The sequence below is a fragment of the Uranotaenia lowii genome, chromosome 1 (assembly GCF_029784155.1).
Source record: "Uranotaenia lowii strain MFRU-FL chromosome 1, ASM2978415v1, whole genome shotgun sequence".
In the NCBI taxonomy this organism is placed as follows: domain Eukaryota; kingdom Metazoa; phylum Arthropoda; class Insecta; order Diptera; family Culicidae; genus Uranotaenia; species Uranotaenia lowii.
The window spans coordinates 145905238-145911369 of NC_073691.1; positions in this window are offsets into that span (position 1 = coordinate 145905238).

The following is a 6132-nucleotide window of genomic DNA, read 5'->3' on the forward strand; positions in this document are numbered from 1 at the left end:
ACCTATTCATACCGCGAGCGGTCAAATGACGGCAAACACCGTTTTCGCTAAAACTCCCTTGTTTCTCAACCGATTTCTACCAAATTTATAGTTTTGAAAAGCTTATAATTCGACTCAAATATGTTTCTCAAACAATTCACAGCTACAATCAATAATTTTAAAGTTATTTACAATACAAGAAAAAATTTATGAAAAAACATGCTTCAGGAAAAAGGTTGTAAATCAGTTATTAAGTGCTCGAAAACTTTTTCACTTAGTGCCTGAGAAAGCTGAAGTTAGAAGCTATATGTTGCACATATGGAACATTTTTTTAAAAATTTTCTAAGATCATGGCTACAAAAAATGTAAAAAAGTTGTGTAAAACCCGTACTTTTCAATCAATCAACCGCCAAAGCTGTTCCTGTTACAGTAGAAAATTTTGAAAAAGTGAATTGAAAAGTAGACGTAATTTGTCACATTTTGGCATCTTTAGATTTTTGAAATACTAAATACATAATTTTTGACGGCTTTTCAAAGGTAGTTGTTTTTCGAACTTTTTATGAATCTGGATTTTCTGAGACAATCCCTACACCCCAATTCAGCTTTGCACTGGATTTTGAGTACGTTAACGTATAGTTTAGGCAATAAAACTATATGCAAAAGAAAGCAAATTTCATACTGGTTCTAGTGATGTAACTGCATTGGCGGTGCAATGCTTTACAAAAATATAATAAATATATTTCTGAAAGTAAAACTAGAAAATTTGAGCTAATGCTTGTTTGTTTTTTCGTTTCCTTTCACCCGTCTTCGTGTGCAAAATGGCTTTGAGATATTACCACCCACTGCGCCCGTCTGCCAAGCAAGAATTTGTGCTGACTTCTCAAAATTCAGAAACTAGTTCACTGTTTTATTTATCATATTTTTGCCAAGCATTGCACCGCCAATGCAGTTATACCACTAGAACCGGTATGAAATAAGCTTTCTTTTGCATATAGTTTTATTGCCTAAACCTTACGTTAACGTACTCAAAATCCAGTGCAAAGCTGAGCTTAGGTGTAGGAATTGTCTTAGAAAATCCAAATTGATAAAAAGTTCGAAACACAGCTACCTTTGAAAAGTCGTCATAAATTATGTATTTCGTATTTCAAAAATCTAAAGATGCCAAAATGTGACAAATTACGTCTACTTTTCAATTCACTTTTTCAAAATTTTCTACTGTAACAGGAACAGCTTTGGCGGTTGATTGATTGAAAAGTACGGGTTTTACACAACTTTTTTACATTTTTTGTAGCCATGATCTTAGAAAATTTTTAAAAAAATGTTCCATATGTGCAACATATAGCTTCTAACTTCAGCTTTCTCAGGCACTAAGTGAAAAAGTTTTCGAGCACTTAATAACTGATTTACAACCTTTTTCCTGAAGCATGTTTTTTCATAATTTTTTTCTTGTACTGTAAATAACTTTAAAATTATTGATTGTAGCTGTGAATTGTTTGAGAAACATATTTGAGTCGAATTATAAGCTTTTCAAAACTATAAATTTGGTAGAAATCGGTTGAGAAACAAGGGAGTTTTAGCGAAAACGGTGTTTGCCGTCATTTGACCGCTCGCGGTATGAATAGGTATACCACATACGTTATTCGAAAACCGTAACACTTAAAAAAAAATTAAAAACGCAAAAATACTTGCATTTCAAAAACAAAAATAGTCCTGTCGTTAAATTTGCGAAAAAACAATTATATAAGGCGTAATCATCGTTTAAAGTTCAAAAACCGTCATTTGACCGCCTCCGGTACGTTTAGTGTTAAATAAGGTTGGATAACATTAATTCAAACTAAGATGTTCCACAAACTGCTTCTTCAAAAGATTTTTATAGGGGCGAATACGTAGTCAGAACCACAAAAAATCAATCAAATCAATGAATTGAGAGATTTTTTTTTACTTTGGACACTTACAAGTTATCTCGTAACGTTGGCACTTTCCTATCTTCAACATGTGTGTTTTGTTCGCATCTTGGCCAAGTAATACCTTTAATTTTATTACGATCAGCGCAACTCCCTTAGGACTCTAGCATTATTCTTAATAAAAAGCTAAAGCGCATTCGTTGTATCACCAGACTTCTTATAAAGCTGTTATATGACTTTTTAACACCCTGTAAATCACCCGAAGATTCTCAACGGAAAGAATTTGACTTCCGTTGTCTGACGCCATCTTTAAATCCAAGATGGCGACTTCCGCTTTAATTTTCGAAGCTGTCAATCGCGGAAATTGCATGAAACCTACACAATCTTGGTATTGGGTTGAAAAGGTTGAAATAATAAAAATAAATTATGTAATAATGTTTTTTTTTTAACTAGATAAGAATAGTATTAGAAAGACAAAACAATATTTAGCAAGGGAATTCAGATTTGTCACTTATATAAAATATAAATATAAAACAAGCTCCACAACATCGAACTAAATCAAAATAGAACAAGATGCAATAAGAATGATTAAGTAAGAAAAAATAAGACAAAACTCGATTCACAGGGTTGCTAGCAAACCGGGAATACCGGGAAAAACTTTGGAATTTCATCGCAACATTGGGAAACCGGGAAATATCGGGAATTTCGGAAAATCGCCGGAAAAACTATCATAATGGGAAATTTTTCACAGTTTTTCAAAAAATATTTTTAAATTTAAAAGTAGTCTTCGGCAGTCTCCTGTGCCCTTTGTCATGAAAGGCTCACTTCTCAGTCCGCAAGAGCAAATGGCCTGCCAAACGAGATATTTGGAGGCGAACGTCTACACTTTCTTCTTCTTAAATTTGTCGTCCACATCGAACTTTCTCTTGCCGGTGAAAATTTCCAACTCCGGAATTTGCTTAAAATCGGCTTTTATATACATTTCGTCGTCCATCACACAGCAGCCGTATTTTGTCAGCATCTTCTCGTAGAGCTTCCGTGCCCGAGTTTTAGCAGTCGATTGTTGCCACTCATCGCGATTTGGGAAGTTCTCTACCTTGTATGTATGTAGTCCATTTCTCTTCTTTGCATTCTGGAAGTGGCTCTGCGACATGCCGATCTTTTTAGCCAAATTGCGGCTTGAGACGTTGGGATTTGCTTTAATCATCCGCTTCACCTTTCCCTCCGTCTTTTTGTTCTCCGGTCTTGGTTTTCTTCCAGCATCTTTGCCGTGCTCCAACGTCAACCGCTCCTGGAACCGCTTCAACGCTCTGGAGACGGTTGAATGGTGAATGTGCAACATTTTTCCCAACTGCCGGTGCGACAGATCAGAAAATCCCAGGTGTTTGAAAAAAATTGTTCTCTCAACTAGCGCTGGTTCACCTCCGTTTTGGTTGAATGGGCGATGGGCGCGCTCGCAATCCCGGTATACGATTTCTCGTGTGTTAAACAGAGAGAGAAATAGCCTTCACTCCAATTTCACTCCGATTAGCAGTCATTCTTATGGAAATCTATGTAAAAGTAAAGAGCAGGCTTTATTCTTTTTAACAGGGCCAATCCCAATCGAAAAACACGACTTCGAGTTTGACAGCATGTAAACAATACACATCAATTAGAAAGTGTGCAAAATTTGGTTAATTTTTACCCAATGGTAAAAAATTTATGCCCTGTTGAATGTGTCGCAATAATTTCATGTTCGCTCTTTATTAAGATTCTTACAGACTCAAAGGTATGAGCCGTTTCTTATAAAGCAATAACAAAAAAAGAACATGTCAAAAAAATTAAACCAAAAAAACAAAAATTAATAAATCTAAGTAAAACGACATACAACGACTGAATAGTTGTAATTTACTTGAACGATTAAAAAATGATTAATTATTTAACAAAGAAACCCAAATTAACGAGATTTCAAAAAAGCATTGAACAAATATTTTTTTTATTTATACTCGACTAGCTGACTTGGTAAACTTTGTTTTACCTTCAAACTAAAAAATCGTTATAAATTTCTAATTTCATCTACACGTTCTTAACTTCTTCGAGCTCGTGAATCAAAATGACCCATTTTAACATGATTTTGTATGGGGGGCTCTCTTCTATAAAAAGTGAGACTTTTGAATCTATTCTACGTACCGTAAACTGGGGGAACTTTGATCACTTTTTTCATTCATTTCTGAATATTTTGGAAGGGATTGCTTTTTCGTAATACCTAAAAGCTTTAAAACCCTTACTGAGGTGAGGAGTATCAAACATGATCATTGATTGCAGTAAATTCAAACGACATTTGTGGTCATAATTAAATGTTTGTTACAAAACCAGATTTCGAGTTCCGGGGTAACTTTGATCACTTTGGTTTAAACGTATCTTATCATCTTCAAATTTATTGTTTTGATACCATTTAGCACAGAAGGCTTAAAATATCGATAACAGTATTTTTTGTTTGGACTCGATTGAATTTTTCAACGTTTTCTTTCAAAAACAAATATACTCAAAAGATGGACAATGTTGCTGCATACATTTAGGGGCAAAAATTATAAACATTTCTTTATATTTTCTGCCCTCAAAAACAAATGAAATTTTATATTCATGCAACTCTCTGAGTCCTCGCACTGTTCCTATGTTCTTTTTTTCTTCAAACTTAATCATTTGATAGGGTTTTTAGCCATTTTTTCTATACGAGCTTTTTCATGGAAAATGACCGATTTTTTTCAATATCCAAAAATTATCATCAAATGACTATAAAAATAACACTTAAACTAAACCCAAACCAGGAAAAAAGTGGAACTTTCACATTTGACAACCCATTTGCTTCTAAATGCTTAAATTTGATCAGAAGAGATGTTTGTTTGTGAGCCTTCAAAAACCAAGATATTTTAAAAAATTTTAATTACATTTGAAGTAATATAAAAAATCATCTAATAAAAACCAAATTTAGCTTATTTGTAACTTAATTTATAGACTTTCAAACATAGTAAATAGTTTTCAGATATTTTAACTTTACACTTAATTAATGATGATTATCTGCAAAAAAATCATGTTGATCAAAGTTACCCCGCTGATCAAAGTTCCCCCAGTTTACGGTACATACCATATCTGCCCGAAAAACCCTCGGATACTAAATATCACTTCAATTTCAATTAGGGGCCGTTCAGATATCACACAATATCCACATTAATTGAGTTTCAAGATACTTCTTGTGATTCCAATAATTCGAAAGAAAAGTGGAAGCAGCTATCTTGGATTTTAAGATGGCATCAGTCAACAAAATTAGCCCAGCAAACATTTTTGTAGGTATATTTCTCAACAACTTTGTTATACGTTCCATATACATTATAGAATGATCGTATAAAACGCGAAAAAACAGCATTAACCTACCAAAGTAAAGGCAATATACATACATATTTTTTACCTTTGTCTAGAGCGATAAGAACTATACAAATTGGACAAAGTTGAACACCTTATTCGTACATCCTGAAAGTAAGCGAGAGAGCGCAAGTTTTGATCTCAATTCATGCAAACCGTTGACAGCGACTTTATTACCTGCTTCTTTCATTGGACAATTCTTTCAAATAAACCATCCGATTTTGAGTAATCTGGCTGCACTGCTACTCGCAAAGAGAACAACAAGATTGAATCCCGCTCGGGAAAACAGTATCGATTTTTATGATCGTTTACTTAATTTGTAGGAATTGCAATTTGCATTAACATTATTAACGACTTAATCTATCATGTCTTATGTGATTTCAGTTTGTTAGCTGACTTCTACTCGTTGTGCATTTCACCCGATATTCTATCACGGCCATGGTTGCCACATGTACAGATTTATCTAGACAGGTACAGATTTTTGAGCTCATTTTTGGTACAGAATCTGTACGTACAGATGACAGATTTTCAAAATTTGGTACAGATTTGTACAGATTTTTGAATTTTTTGACTTTCATCCAGTTTATTGAAAACTTTATTGAAAATAAGTCAAAAGTTAGCCATTATTATTCTGACGATAAGAGTTCCTTACTGGGAAGTACACGATAAAACAATAAGATTTCCAAATTTGCTACAAATAATTAAATATCTGATTAAAATCCCCAACTCGTCAGCAGTGGTTGAGCGCATTTTCTCGTAAGTAAATGCCAATAAAACCAAAATTCGTAATCGTTTGAGTGTTGACACATTGGACGCTATCTTCAAAACGAGAAGTTATTTAAGATTAAAC